This window comes from Ailuropoda melanoleuca, chromosome 3 (genome assembly GCF_002007445.2).
Source record: "Ailuropoda melanoleuca isolate Jingjing chromosome 3, ASM200744v2, whole genome shotgun sequence".
Taxonomy (NCBI): domain Eukaryota; kingdom Metazoa; phylum Chordata; class Mammalia; order Carnivora; family Ursidae; genus Ailuropoda; species Ailuropoda melanoleuca.
In genome coordinates, this window is record NC_048220.1 from 95,800,598 (window position 1) to 95,817,133 (window position 16,536).

The window sequence follows — 16,536 nt, forward strand, 5'->3', positions numbered from 1 at the left end:
TATTCAATAAATATGTTTAAAAAACATATATGTGTTTAACACATGAATCTGTGTTTAGATGCATCTTTTCTGGTAAAGTCTCCTAGGAAATACTTGATCCATTAACCTTTTCTTGCTAAAAAGCTGAAATTTTTCGGAAGAAGCCAAACTTATATTAAATATGAATATTTTTAAATCTCACATGTACATCAGGACATTTCCATAAACTATGAGCTCCATTCAAAAATATTCTAATATAGGGAAAAATTATGAAAGACTTTGAAATAGACTAAAAGATGACTGACTGTTCTGTGTAGTACTCCTCTTTGCTTTTCATTGTTTTTGAGCTATTTTACAAGAATTTAAGTTGTAGAAAATTAATAATTATGCAAAGATTCTTGTCCAGAACAGTGTAAATGGTGTCCAGTGGAGACTCAGTTGATTGTTGCCCTGGGGATATTGACCAGTTGGGCCAATTCTGCATCTCTTAGCACATTCATTTCAGCATTCCTAATGCGCCGACACAGTCAGCTTTCCTTTAGACTTTCCTTAGAGGATCTGAATTAACATCTTACTGTGTTCTCTTGGTAATTAATGAGTTAAATACAAGTTTTGACCTATGCTTAGTTTATATCTACATGATTATACCCTCTTTCGAAAATATTGTCTTTAAACGCTAGTACTACACCAAAACAAAATGAAACAAAATCCTTGGAGGTGGGGAAGGACTGAGATAAATAGCAAAGGCATAGCCCGTGGAACTCATGCTAAAGGGCTCATTTGATAGAGGCAAGGCTTCTCCTAAGGCTCAACTCAGGAGTATTTTCTAGTCCTAGATGGTGAAGCTTTCTTCATTCTTCCAAGAGAACTTAATTATTTCTTCAATAGTTTCTTTTGAAGTGACTCCCTGCAGCTGAGCTCCTACAGCTTCCTTCCCAGACTGTAGCAGTTTCTTTGGTGCTTCTTGAATCACTTCCTTCCAACCATTTGAACAATTTCTACAATTACCTTGCCTTTAGAGTTTCCAATATAAAAAAAAGTATACAACGTATCGCTTTGTTTTGTGCACAGTGCCCTTACACTTCAGCAGGTAAGGCAACAATTACCAAATCAATTTCTCCTGCATATTAGCTTTAGAAAGGGAACATCATGGCTTTTGTTTCTGCTTTTTATGGAGTCTTTTAAACTGCTGTTGTATTCCTCTCAATTGTGCTTGTGAGTGCCTATGACGATCATTAATGCTTTATGAAGTGGTGCATTATTTGTTCAATGAAATTCAAAATCTGTTCTAAACAATTTCAAATCAGAGGTGACTGACTGCCTGGAACACTGACAAATATCTCTGTCTTTGGCTGGTTAAATGAGCAATGAACTAGAGAGCAACCTCTAGGCAGAATAAACTACATTTCTCTAAAATAAGGCATGCTTCTGCCTTAAATAGACTAAAATAATTGAAGTAAATTTAAATCTGAACAGGCTAAAAGGGAGATGTACTGGTGTTTGCCAAAATGATATCCCAAATAATATGATATATTTACTGTATTCTGGTTGGGAGATAGAGGGTTCTGATATTGGATAATCTTAGATTTCGTTTATATACCTTGAACTTACTAGCTATGAGATATAGACCAGTTTTTTACTGCTTCAAGTATCAGATTCTTCATCTGTAAAATTAAGATAATAATATTCGTGAAGTTTTATGAGGGTGAATTTACATAAGGCATAAAAATGCTTACCATGGTGTTGACATATACTAAATACACAATAAACACCAGCTATGTTTATTTGATGTAGTAACAAAAATTTCAGAGCTTGAATTGAAGTCCCTGCTTAGGTATACCCATTAATTTCTCATGCCAAGTTCAATGCCTTGCACATAGTCGAATGATCAATAGTATTTCTTGTTTGAATGAATGATTTATTCCATTCCTGAACATAAGAATGAATTCCATTCCTGAGTACAAGAGGTTTAATCAGTGATGATAACATTAAAAGAAGAAGTAAAGAGAAAATGAGACAAAGTCCAAGTATGAAAAGGAAACCTATAGGTTTGCATTGGGGCTGGAGGTTGATTTTCCCCAATTATTTATTATCTCAAGATGATTACATGTGCCAGGAGTCCTTTCAGACACAAGATAAAAATGTGAGCAAGAAGTGGGTGAAAGAGAAAGCAAGGAATGAAATACAAAGTATTTCTATTTTCTGGGTGCAGTACTAAAACAGAAAATGAATAAATTTTTGTGCACTCCACTTGGAGCAACTTCATGATCATAAATAAGTTTATTGGGCAAATGAGTCCTATACGTTAGAGCTGACAGGGTTAATGGTGACATGCCATGCAGGCAGGCTGGGTCTGAGGATGGGAATGTCGGAAGACTGGAAAGGAAAGTAGAATGAGTCTCGTCATTGCTTGTAGCTTGGGGTTAGAAGGTTTATATTGGAAAGGGGTCTAGGGTATGTGTTCCTTTAGGAATCCAGGGTAGGGTCCAATCAGTAGCAAGTGTCAGGTGAACGATAGGTGTTATTTTATAAATCATAGAAGGTAAAGGGTATCGATGTCAATGTCAGCCAAGGTTTGCTGGAAGCTAATATCCTGGGTCATATTTGGGATCTGGCTCTTCTTAGGTGTTATTGGGTGTTTGGGGCCTAGGATAAAACTCAGTGACTTATTTTCTTGCTTCCCCCTTGAAGTGGGAATATGGCTTCTTTGGCTTATTCAGAGGCAAAATGTGGAACATGAGTAAATGGGGCCCAACAGAAAGGCAGCAGAGACAGAGCCTTTCTAAAATGAAGTCCCTTCAGCTTCCCTACCTCACCTGGGAATAATTCTTCTGCTTATTGAGTTTGTTTAGTGATGGTCTCATGTTCCTATCCTGATAAGAACACACAGTAGAACATTGAACGGAGTGTTAATAAATTAAAAAAACAAAAAAGCAAAGCACTTAGAGGAATCGGAAGCTTGTATCATGAGATAAAGTTGATAGAATAACAGATATTTAGCTTGAAGAAGAAAAGACCCAAGATGATATAACTATTTAGGAAAGGTTCTTAATAAAACTTGATTATAATTATTCAACAAGACTCCTGAGAGGTAGTTGAGAACCATGTATATAATTTAAGAACAGATGAACTTATAAAAATAAGTGCTATCCAGCACTGTAATAAACCCACTCATCAGAGATTCAAGCAGAAGTTGGATCATCAAATCTTAAGGATATTACAGGATTGGAATAGATACATTTGAAGACCTGTCCAAACCCAAGACTCTGTGTCTTATGATTGTTTAGTTCCAGCCAGTGTTACCGGATTTTCAGACTCCATGAGTCTGCATGCATCAGAAAACTTTGAGACAAATTTAGAGGCCAGAAGTTATTCTCCTTACTCTTGGATGACAAGCTGGCTTTTCCCTTCTTTGTCCACCCAGAACACAATTTTGTTCTAACTGTTACTGGTTCTTCCAGAGAAATTCACGCTGATGCCTTTTCCCCATGTCTGATATTACTCAATTTTTATATTTAGACACATTCCGGGCTACCTCATAGAAGTTTTTGAGCTCTGGTAAGAGTGGAATCTTACCAGACATTAGCTGCTAAAAGGGGACAAGTTTGGGACACTTGACAAAATAGAGAGTGATAGCTTCAAGAGAGAGCCCTGACCTTAGCTATTTGAGCAAATTTAGTGTCAGAGACTTCAATTTTCTAAACTTCAGCTGCTTTCTCTGTGTCATGTGATTGTTTTTGCCCTGATTTTTAGTGAGTAGATTTGATGCTTAAATAAGCCGGTATATTTGGGAAAACTTCCTGTAAATATAAATTATTGCTTAAATATGAAGGGTGCAAAATATAAAGATGACTGGTTGGAATATCAGGTCAGTTCATGAATGTGTTCTGTACAGTGTACATGCGATATACCTCAAAGTTAATGTGTGATAGCTCTTGTTGCTTCTTTTGAGTTGGGCTTGTAAGGATTTGCATTAGGAGAACTGCCCTCAAATTCTAGGCCTGCTGCTCTATGATGTTAGGCAAATTCCCTACTATTTCTGAGCCTTAGTTTTCTTACCTATAATAAGGAGATAATAGGTGTGATCTTATTGAATTTTGATAACAGTTAAGAAAGTCAGTAGTGTGGAAGGATTTAGCACAGAGCCAGGCATATAATAAGCATTTGGAAAGTAATTTGTTAAGCTTGAATCTGCAGTTTTAGCAACAGTGCATATCACTTGTAGCAGTCGTTGGTTTAAGTCCTTTAAAACCCCAGCTTTTTTTTTTTTTCATTTGAGGCAAGGTAAAATAATATTACCTTAACTATTCTTGCCAGAGATCACTAAGATATTAAGTGTTCTGCTGCAGTTTATTTTTGTTTTGTCAATATATGGTAAGATGAGTTCTAAAAAGCGCAATGAGCTCACGAGGCGGTTTGTTGCATTAGTAGTTTTCAGAAGACGGGGAGACTGTCTCTTTTTCCTGGCCCCTGAAGACACAGTGCCATAATTTGTAATGTAGGTAAGTCTCTTCTGTCCACTCCCCACTTCTACTTGTTAATATGAACTGATTACAGAGAAGATCCTGGCAAACATCAGGCTGTAGAAAGGAATAATATAAGAAAACCACAGCAAAGAAAATGATGGCAGGAAGTAAAACTATGTCCCCTTCTGTGGGTAGAGAGGATGGCTCCTCTTGTTCCCTCCACTTGACCTTTTTAAAGAGTATCACAGCCTGGCAGGGAGAAACCTTTCAGTGTTAATAATAATGGCATTATTATTCCCGTGAGATGTTTTGGTCCTTTGGATTTCTGCTCTTTCTTTTATTGGGGTAGGTAGCCAAACAAAGCAGCCTACTTTCTTCTCAATTATATTTCCATTGCTCGTGTCTGAGTCCTAGTAAGAATGTAATATTTATTGAATAAATGAATGACTGAAATGGCAGTGCTTTGTCTCAAAACAGATGCTGCAAAAAGCAGAAAATCTGTTCCAGATGGGCTCCAATAGTTACTGTTCACAGTAAAATCACTGTTACTGTGTGGAACTTTCTGTCAGGTTCCATTACAGAAAAAAAGCAGGGGACCTGTGCAAATTATATATTGCAGTCCATAAGCAAACAGACCAATGAACAATGAATAAAATAAATCCTTCCATCCTGAAGAATCAGAGGAAGACTTTGTATCTGAAAAAGATTTTGTTAAAAACAAGAGGGCAGGGGCCCCTGGGTGGCACAGTGGTTATGCGTCTGCCTTCGGCTCAGGGCGTGATCCCGGCATTATGGGATCGAGCCCCACATCAGGCTCCTCTGCTGTGAGCGCTTCTTCCTCTCCCACTCCCCCTGCTCTGTTCCCTCTCTCGCTGGCTGTCTCTATCTCTGTCAAATAAATAAATAAAATCTTAAAAAAAAAAAAAAAAACAAGAGGGCATTATAAAAGATGTCTAAGATATTAAAGCAAGCACATGCGAAGTGGGGGAAATCTAAAATGAGAAAAATACATTTGATGAGAAACACAATTACTAAATTACAAATGAAGATGGGAAAAAAAGCAAATATAGAAGACAAAATTTAATTTTTTTTAGATTTATTTATTTATTTGAGCGAACGAGCGAGAGAGCACAGAGAGGGAGAAGCAGACTCCCCGCTGAGCAGGGAGCCTGATGTGGGGCAATCCCAGGACATTGGGATCATGACCTGAGCTGACGGCAGATGCTTAACTGACTGAGCCACCCAGATGCTCCAAGAAGATAAAATTTAGATATTTGCTGAAGTCTCACAAGTAAGGATAAAGTGATATAATAGCTGAAAGACATGGATAAATACAGGAGTTCCAGTTTCCATGTATAAGGATTACTTTATTTTGGGAGAAGGGGTACAGTGTTAGAAAGAATGGACAGAGAAAAAAATATTCAGTGAATAATAGAATATACTTTAAATCTTCCTGAAAGGAAGATTTGAACATGCAGGTCAAAAAAGTTCACAAAGTTAAAACAATTCAGACCTAGGTATGTTAATTTTGCTTAACTCAAGAACAAAGAAAATATAACCTTTAGATATCAAGGATATATGTGTAGGGGGAAAAATCACTTTCTTAATCTTTGGGCTTCTAGTATGAAACACAGGAAAGAGTGTAATCATGCTAACAGTTTTGAAGAAAAAGAATCATAACTCAGGATGTCTGTAGTGGTTTAAGTTGTCATATGCAAATATATACATACAGATAACACATGTGTTTACTTGCAGAAATGTGTGTTTGCAGAAATTTTAGGGATAAACAAAACTTCTTTTTTAAAGAAAACCCTGTATCTGTTATAAATCCTTTATGATGGAAATGCACATATACATACACAGCTTTCTAAAAAGTTAATTTAAGTGATGCCTGGGTGGTGCAGTGGGTTAAGCATCAGACTCTTGGTTTTGGCTTAAGTCGTGATCTCAGGGTCGTGAGGTGGAGCCCTGCTGCAAGCTCTGCTCTCTGCATGGAGGCTGCGTGGGTTTCCCTCTCCCTCTGCCCCTCTCCACCCCCGTCCAAAATAAATAAATAAATCTTTTTTAAAAATAAATAATTAAAAAAATTCAAGATTAGGTAGTGACAGTACAAGCAATTGATAATGCTCAATGAAGCCAATTATCCAAAGTGCAATGCTGTAAAACTGTCTTCTCTGAATACAACTGTTTTAAATTCAAGGGAATGAAGGAGAAAGGCTCATTTCAACTTTGGGCTTAAGACGCCTTCTCCAACATTCAGAAGCCCTTCATTTACTGAGTTAGAGAGAGCTGCTCCAGATCAATAAAGTAAACTTCTTTGTTTTTATTTTATTTTTTTAGAGAGGGAGGTGGGGCAGGCAGAGGGGGAGAGAGAATCTTATGCAGGTTCCGTGCCCAGTGCAGAGCCTGAGGTGGGGCTCAATCTCAGGACCCTGAGATCATGACCTGAGGCAAAATCAAGAGCGCAGGCTCAACTGACTGAGCCACCCAGGTGCCCCATAAAGTAAAACTCGTTTTCCCATTTGGATATTCATTCTGGATTTTATGTTCCCCTAGTCTTACAGTGCCAGAGAACAGAAAGATTGAGCGGTGACCCGCTTAACTGCTAATATGCAATTAAAATGGGACTGTTCTTTTGAAATACCAAGTCCACTGTCATTATCGAGTGAAACCCCTCTGCATTTCATTTCCAATGTTAAGAATAAATCACCAACACTTTCGTAAAATGGATTTTTAAGTTATGCACTTTGAAAATACGGTCTCTTCAGGCTCCCTGAAACCTTTAGGGGTCTTGTCATAAGTAGTGCTCTTTAGAAGGGTAGGAGGCATTGAAAATGCTATCTTGACCATGCTCTGGCAGCTCTGTGAAAGGGGGCTTTAAGATGTATTTAAAGTAAAAGATTGCTGTGAGAAAGAGCCTTTTCTATGTACTCCTTAACTGGGACATTTGTAAGAGGTTACAAAACAGCCTTGCAACTTTTCCAAACGTTTTGCATGCATGGCAACAGCACACCAGCCTACAGAGTGTGAGATTTCAATCTTCCTTGGTCATGTAAAGAAATTTTGGGTTATTTTTGAAGAGCTAAATAAATAGGGAGAGGTATACTAATTTTGAAATCCTGAGAAAGCAATTACTGCAAGTCTTCTGTGTTTTAAAAGAATTGCTTTTTAGTAAGAAAGAGAGGGAGAGGGCGTTGGAGGGGAGAAGAGTCCTATGGGTAAAGGTATATATACCTTCAGTTTATTACCAGGCTGTGCTTGACGCAAATCCAAAATAAGTACCTTAAATCTGGGTTTCATTTAACTGTATGACAACCAAAATTTCCTGAACAGAGTACCCTAAACAAAATGGGGGTGGAGAAAAATTCCACTTTGTTTCATGTAATTCATCTTTCTAGTTTTAAAGGGAATCCTGAGCATCTTCTTCATGAGTCTTCTAATAAACTAGAAGGTTACCTCTTTCTAGTAATGTTCCTTGACATCTGCTAAATTTAATTATGGTTGAGCAATGCTGAACTCCTTGACAAATGATATTGATACTCTTCAACCGGAGCTCACTGAGAAAATTGCTCAGCTGCTTTAATCAGATGGGTGTCTTCATTGTTCACCCAAGACCTTGTCATCATGACACTCTAGGAGTGACCCCATTCTTCCCTCCATTCGACCAAACAGTAGCCATCTTTTAAGGTTAATTTCAAGTGCTGCTTCCTCCATGAAGCTATATCCTACTTCTTCATCCTACATGGACTTTCACGTTCTCTTATCTCTTAGTTGCAGGTATCATTAGACTGATATAATTTAACAATTAACTGACCTCCCATTAACTCAAGAGAATTATACTTGTACCCTGGATTTGAACTTAATCTCTACCACTTACAAGTATGTGATCATTGGCAAACTACTAATCTAAATGACCTTTTATTTTTTCTTATATTACTGTTCTTTGAAATTGAATTATGTTTATATTTATGTATGGCATTTAGTCCAGTACTTGCACAAAAATTTCTGGTTCTTGAGCTCTCCTCTTTCCATTCTTTTCTTTCCCTTTTTTTTTTCTCTCAATGAATAAAGATACTAATTCATATATTTTAGTGCTGGGTAAATGGGGTTCTTGAGAGTTAAATGTATTTGCAACTTAAAAGCCAAATGAAAAAGTAATGGCATTTTCTCTAGAATGGTAGGTCTTGAAAAAAAAAAAAAAACTAGAACTAGAAAAAATAACTCTTCTGTTTTCATGATGGACTTTATGTAAAAAGAAACAGAAAAGCAAATGGTCAGCCTGATTTAGTATTAAAAGTTGGGTCAAGAAGGTGTAACCTAGAAGGCTAGGCTTTCTTTCCCACTCTGTCAAGCTACCCCATGAACTAAATGCACTACTACAGCTTAATTTAAATGTGTGGTTGAAGAAAATCAATAGAGTTAAGAATATACTTTGGAATTTTAAAGTATTTTTTAGAGAAATTAAAGAATTTTAAAGTATTTTAAAATCCTTTGGGAGTTTTTTAATATTGTTTTTCCCTTTAATAAATGGTCATGTTTTTATGAAATCTGAAATGGAGACTCTTCTTAGTAATGGAACTCCTTCTCTTGTTTCTCCATGGAACAAATAATTTTTAAGGGGACAAATAGTTTGTCAAGCTGCTTGTGTGAGAAGAAAGTCCCTGAAGGGGTTTGCTCAAGTAGTGATGGATGGTCACTAAACTGCCCTTTTAAGAGGCTGGATGGTTAACAGAGATTTAACTTTGCTGAGCAGGATAGGTCAGCAGGGGCCAGAGAAGACAAGCTTGCAGAGGAGGCTTATTGTTTGTATGAGACGAGTGGGCAAAAAGAGTGAGACCACTGTGGCTGAGGTCAAAAGAAAAATTGCAAAGTGAACAAACATATCTAATCTGTATTTTTAGTACGTGGTCAAAAATATAACATGAGTCTTTTAGGTTATCTCCTTAATAAACCTTTTTTCAACTCTGTAGGCACTCCGTTGTGGGGGGTTTGAAGCTGACGTCCAAAGAAAGATGGCTCTGATATAGGGAAACCATGACTGTTGCGGTCTCCTTTATGTCTCAGCTTGACAGGGATATGGCAAAATTCTCCTACTTCAAGGGCAGTGCAATCCAAAGCAGAAACTAACAGTGGGTGGAAACCCAGTGCTAACAATAGTTTGCTAAGGTCCAAGGGAAAAACACAGTACGGATGAAAATTTTTATAGGGTATCTTCCTCTAAGTATCTCCCCCAATATTCTTACCTAGCTTTTTGCCTTTTTTTTCCCTTGTGGGAGACATATTCTATTATTGTACTACAACTGAGGATACTGTTGGTGATTACTATAATTAATAGTATAATACTTTCACTTGCTGTGTGTTAGGTACTTTTCTAAATATTTTCCATGTATTCAAATGGTTAATCCTCACCATTCTTTATTACCATTCTTTATAGATCTGAGCATCCATCCATGGGATTTGGTCTTACACTAGAACCTATTCCCCACCCTCTCCCATCTTACCAGGAGATCTATGAAACACACACACACACACACACACACACACACACACACACACACACACCAGCAACCGATACCATCGTCCAGAAGAACATTTCACAAAGGTAGGATTATTAGCTCTAGAATAATATCATGGAGTAGTCACATAAACATCTAAGGGAGCTTTGCACCTCAGGTCTTGAAGACAGGCCAGGCTGTTGAGAAAGGCAGTAGACTTCCATTAATGCTTCTGAGGAAATTCACAACCTGGAAGTTAATGATTCAAATGAAACTATTAGACAAGAGGAAATAAACTGTAACACCAAATCTTTGCTTCAAATTTATAGTTGCAATATTCCTACAAATAGCTGCTAAAGTTAGAAAAAAGTAAAGTTGTAAAAAAGCAAAGTTATAAGTAAAGTTATAAAAAAAAAACACATGATAACAAACATCTCCTTGTTTCAAAATTTGGCCCTATGTTTCCTATCCTCAGTGCTTTTAATTACTCTTTCATTGAGTATTTTCTAAAACTTTGCAATAAGCTTACATAAAATAAAGTATAAGAAATGTTTTAGTGGGACGTGGAGCCTTACCTTATTTGAATTTCCTAAATGGTGTAGTGACTCCTCAAGAAATAAAAGGACATTTCTGCTTTACTTTAAACGTTAAGCTTTAATTACTTTATTATGATAAAAATAAGATAAAACAGGGTAAAGATGTAAAAATACAAAACAAGAAGGATATGTGTTAGAGACAGGTTAAAAACCTGCTATGTAATAACAATAGCATTTATTTTGTATTTACTATATGCCAGGAACAATATACTGAAATTAGCTTATGGCCTGAATGGGAACTAAATCTTCAATGTGGGAATGGGATATATTGGCCACCTTCTCATACAGTACAGTATCCTTTTAAAGTCAGTTCATAGTGTTAATATTTTCTAGAACCAATGGGATAGTGTCTGACTTTTTGTTGAAATCTGTCACTGGCCATCAAATATGAGACTGGCATTATGTACCTTGAAATTGGACTAGGAACCAGTATGAAGACCAAATGTAGGATCTCAGAATTATCCAATAGAAAATTGTTCCTGGCTCCAGTCCTAGTATTTTTCTTGGCATCTATTATTCTTCAACCATTCAATGTCTCCATTTAAAACTACCTGGCTTTAGTCCTTGAACATATATTATCTGGCAATAACACTAGCTGTGCTAGATCAGTTTTATAGGGCTGTAAAATGTTTCCTGATGGTTAATTTTATTGTTTGGTAAGGTCTATGGTATTTTTGCTCTAACATGATAATTCTACAGAAGAGCAGATTAAAATTGACTGTGTTCATCCAATGATATCCCTGGTGGTGATGAGTAGATTTAAATGCCTACACTATAGACGCAGGAGAATTAGAAAGGCGTAATAGAACATCCCTCACTGTGAACGTGCATACAAGGTGGGAGGGAGGAAAGAAGAGAAAATTCTTTAACTGCAGTACCTTCATAAATGTTTTTTGGAAAGATTTTCATAGGCAGTGCTGTTTTAAAGGTTGAAAAATAACTAAGTGGATGCATGTGAATTGGTCCTCTTTTTGATTCATGAAGTACCGCTGAATAGCTTTCTCATGTCCTCTAGATCATCCTTCCCTATGGGCCTGCTCTCTGCTTCCCAAAGTCTGACCATTATGGACCACTTGCTCTCTTCCATTGGGTTGACAACCAGAAGGAGAGAGAAAGGTTGATCAGGTTACTTATTTTCCCAAGTCTGTGGTTTCTCCTTGGCCTGGCTGCATCCTTTAACTAAAGGTCACATCTCCTCTCCAGGTGGCCATCTCCACATGACTCTCTTTAAGAATTTCTGTAATTGCTCTGTCTACTCACCCCTTCAGGGGTGCAAACAGTCCTGGTGTTGGCTCGGCCACATCTTTGTAAATAGTTCCTTTATTAAACTCCCTCGAGTTATCCTAATTTGAATGTGCCATCTGTTTCTTGCTGGCACCCAGACTAATATATACATGACCAGATCTCAAAAATTAGTAACACTAAGTAACTTCTGATAGTTGAATAGCTTTGTTTGACTAATTCAAAAACTAATTGCAAAAGGTCCCTTCTATTTCATGTCACAGCTAGTATAGCAAGGATCTGCTAGCCTTCCTGGATTGTTCTTCCAGTTAGATACTATCATCATGTTCTCCTTGTTTTGGTTTTTATAGGGTTTTGTAAAAGCAGCTCCCTTTGAAATGAAAAAGAACTGAATAGCCTACTTCATGTCTTCCTACACGATACATTGCCCCCACACACCATCCTTTGCTCTTCTTTCTCATCCTTCTTCAGGGTCAGTTTCAATTTTTCCACCTTTGAAAAACCATGCCAGGTGGCACAATCTTGAGATCTATGCCACTTTTCTGTGTTTCTTTAATACCTTTTATTTACCCCAACACAGAGTGTACTATAAAATGTTGAAATTGCCTATTTTAGGGGCGCCTGGGTTGTTCAGTCAGTTAAGGATCCAACTCTTGGCTTCAGGTCAAGTCATAATCTCTGGGTCCTGGAATCAAGCCCAGCATGGGGCTCAGCATGGAGCTTGCTTGTCCCTCTTTCTCTGTTCCTCCTCATGCTCTCCCCCCACCCTGTCTGTCTCTCTGTCTCTCTTGAATAAATAAAAAATATTTAAAAAATAAATCACCTATTTAATTTCTATCTATATCTACATATTTAAAATGATATCCTTGAAAATAAGAACTTTATCTTGTTTGTTCATCCCAGTGCGTGGCACATAGTAAGCACTCAGTATTGTGGGAAAGCACCATGAACATGACGAGGTCGGAATAGGTTCACCTAGCATTGTATCTATAACTCAAATTATTTTCCTAGATTTGAGAAGACATAGTGGGGATTATAGAACATCTCAACTCTCTATGAAGTAATCTCTCACACTCCTCATGACTAATCAAATAATAGTGTGATGTCTATGGGTTGAGGGTCAAGGCTAATCCTATGAATATAGTTTATTGAGCTGTTAAAGCAACAGGGAAAGTATAAAGTTTAAATGATTTTAAAATAAGATGGTAATTTTATTGCAGCTCTTCCAAAAACTATATCAGGACTCTTAGATCTTTCCTATAACAATATTTCACCGGGGCATAATTTATTTTCAAATCTCCACACAATACATTAAAATGTATTTAATCCTTAATGGAATTTCTTCTTTCAGGAGCTCAACAGTGCATTCTGGCATGCACTTGTAAAATCTGTTTCTATTATTCGCTTCAGGGGGAACAAAAGAGCATGTGTTTTAAGAACAATAATATTTTGCATTTAGATGATTTATTTTAAGAAATAGTTTATAATGCTTTGGACCTTGAAAATATCTCATGATACAAGTCCTTAGGTACCTAAGGAATTATTTAAAACTACCTAAATAGATGAATGAAAACATGTAAGTTGAATGAATGAATGAATGAAGTTTATAGATGAAAATTGGAAACAGATTCCTAACAAGTAGTAATTTGCCAGGTCATATAAGAACAGAGTGAAACATTGATATAGTGTTGAATGAATGTTTAGATACCTCTTGAGTCTGCGACAGTATCAATTAGGATAATTCTATACCCTCTATATATTTCCAGCTGAAAAAAATCCACTAGAAAAGTTTGTAATTTTTGTAGTGTTCTCTAAGATAATAGATACTATAATAATGCTAGATTCACACTTCCAAACCTTTAGTAAAGAAAAAACACTTGAGTAAATACCATGTGGTACAGAGATAAGAATGCATAGTCCTAACTCTTAAAATGAGATAATCCTGTCTGACAAATAAGTGTTTTAATAATTACTCTTTGAATGAATAAAAGTGCAAAGAAATATCATTAATAACTAAATACATATTAATTACATCTATGGGCCTTGCATTATACATGCATTTGTTTTATTTTTATTCTTAGAACTTTATAAAGTAGGTATTATTATTTCAATTTCACCAATTAGAAAACTAGAATTAAGGAAGCTGCTAATTCTGTTCAAGGAATACAGATAGGGAGCCGTAGTATCATGGTTTGAATTCCTTTCCATGTGAGCTCAAAGCTTGTATTTTTTTCCCATATTCTAAATCACCCCTAGAGTGCTAGAAAGGGCCCATATACAACTGGAGAGGTCCTGATGCCTGCCCAAACAAGAGGTAAAAATAGTTGCTACCCAAAGGAGAGGTTTGCTGCTACCTAGCAGTTTGGTGGAATAAGAGGTCAGGTTTCAGAGGTTTAAAAACAAGAATAATGATGAAAATTTAGAGCTAATTGCCTCTCACTATCTTACTGTCTCCAAGATGCTAGGTTCTCTGATAAGAATCCAACTTGATCAGAGGTATAAAATAGATCTAATTACAATGATCAGTGTTACCCATACTCTTCTGAGTATAGCGTAAGAGATTGAGGCTGAAAGGAAGAAAAGTGACATTAATTTTAATGTGTCTTCACTCAGCTTAGCAGAAACATCTCTTCCTTCCATAACACAGTGTGCAAGAAGCCATCGAATCAGGTGATGCACAGGGAAATTAGAGTGGCAGTGGGATGGGAGATAAGTGGCAGTCAGCAGGAGTCTCTGCTGTGTCCCAAGATGATATTATTTAGCTCGAAAATCTGCAGAAGAGGTTGTATTAAACTTTTTGCTGGAAGCAGTTGAATAGGTTAAAAGACAGATTATCACAATCACCTTTGGAAAAAAAATGAACCCAAATGTCTAAATATCCATGACATTTGAGGCAATCGTAGGTACAGGGGGCTAAGGAATAACTTAGCCATATTGGGTGGTTGCCCAGCATGAGTTAAGGAATTGAAAATTATTGCTGAACTAGAACAGCATTTGGGTATCTTGTGAAAAAATTAGCACTAATAAGAACCAGCAATAGAAGATAAATACATTTGGAGGTGTGCCTACTGGCTGGGACTTCCTCTCGCAGTAGACACAGGATGTAAGATGATACACTGGGGGAGATACGGCAAACAAATTGTGGACAGGAAAATTGGATTAACAGTGTAGTGGACAGAATTTGACAATCATGATAGTGAATATATATGCTGACTTTATTTATTAGAAATGGCCTTTTTTTTTTTTTTAAAGATTTTTTATTTATTTATTAGAGATAGAGACAGCCAGCGAGAGAGGGAACACAAGCAGGGGGAGTGGGAGAGGAAGAAGCAGGCTCATAGCTGAGGAGCCTGACGTGGGGCTCAATCCCATAACGCCGGGATCACGCCCTGAGCCGAAGGCAGACGCTTAACCGCTGTGCCACCCAGGCGCCCCGAGAAATGGCCTTTTTAAGTACTAAATATATGTTGATTATAATTTAAGTAAGTTCTGTTGCTGTTAAACTCGTCTTTTGAAAATGTGTTAAGTTCAGTAATTATTGGGCTGGAAGATACCCCCCTTCTTCTTGAAAATATCATAGTGCCTGACTTGTAGGGTCTTTCAAAATTATTTTTTCAGGAGAATTAATGAAAGATTTACTTGAAATCACCACACTGTGAGCTTTACAAGGTAAAGAGTCATTTCTCATTATTCTCTCCTCAAAGCCTGACACAGGGTTCAGCATGGCAGAAGCCCCCAGTAAGTGCCTTACAAGGTGTTTAATTGTTCTGGATTCGGTTCTGAGGGGGATGGTGCTATTCCCCCCCCCTCCTCTTTCTCCTCTCCCTATACTTTCTGAACATTTATGGAACCCTTACTGTTAACCATGTTGTATATTCTATTAATGTCTTTATCTGCAGGGCCTCCCTTTATTTTCAAACAACTATATGAGGAAGGTTCTATTGTGTCTAAACATGTGATAAGACAATCCATGTTAAGGAAAATTAAGTACTAGTCCATGGTAAAGCATTCATAAATGGCAGATTATACTGAAAACCACAACCACCAAAGTGCATCAACATATTTTTTATGCTATAATGGTTACTCTCTAGGTTTCTTTGGGCAACTCTCTCCTATAGCAGCAACGGGCTTGGCTTCAGTGTCTCTCACACTTCATTTGTTTGTGTACAACCTTCATAATTTTTGTATGTATTGTTAATACTGCAACTAGTTAAAATTAAAATATGGGGCGCCTGGGTGGCGCAGTCGTTAAGCGTCTGCCTTCGGCTCAGGGCGTGATCCAGCCGATCCTGGATCGAGTCCCACATCAGGCTCCTCGGTTGGGAGCCTGCTTCTTCCTCTCCCTCTCCCCTGCTGTGTTCCCTCTCTCACTGGCTGTTTCTATCTCTGTCTAATAAATAAATAAAATCTTTAAAAAAAAATTAAAATATATCATCTACACTATTTCTATCACTGTTCTGAGCGTTATTTGTATTAGTAACTTTAATCCTCCAATAATCCTATAAGTAAATATTAGCATCCCTATTTTTTACAAGTTGAGGCCCAAAGAAATTAAATGGCAGAGCTGGAATTTATACTGGAATCTGACCCCAGGGTTTAAGTTCTTAAATATTATACAGTAGTATTATTCAGTATTACCAAATTAACTAAACACTTTCCTTAAATAGATTCACTGTGCACACCTTTATTTCTAAAAAGAAGCTTTCCCTGTCATTATATTCCCTGTCATTGTAAATACTAGCTACATATTTTCCTAAT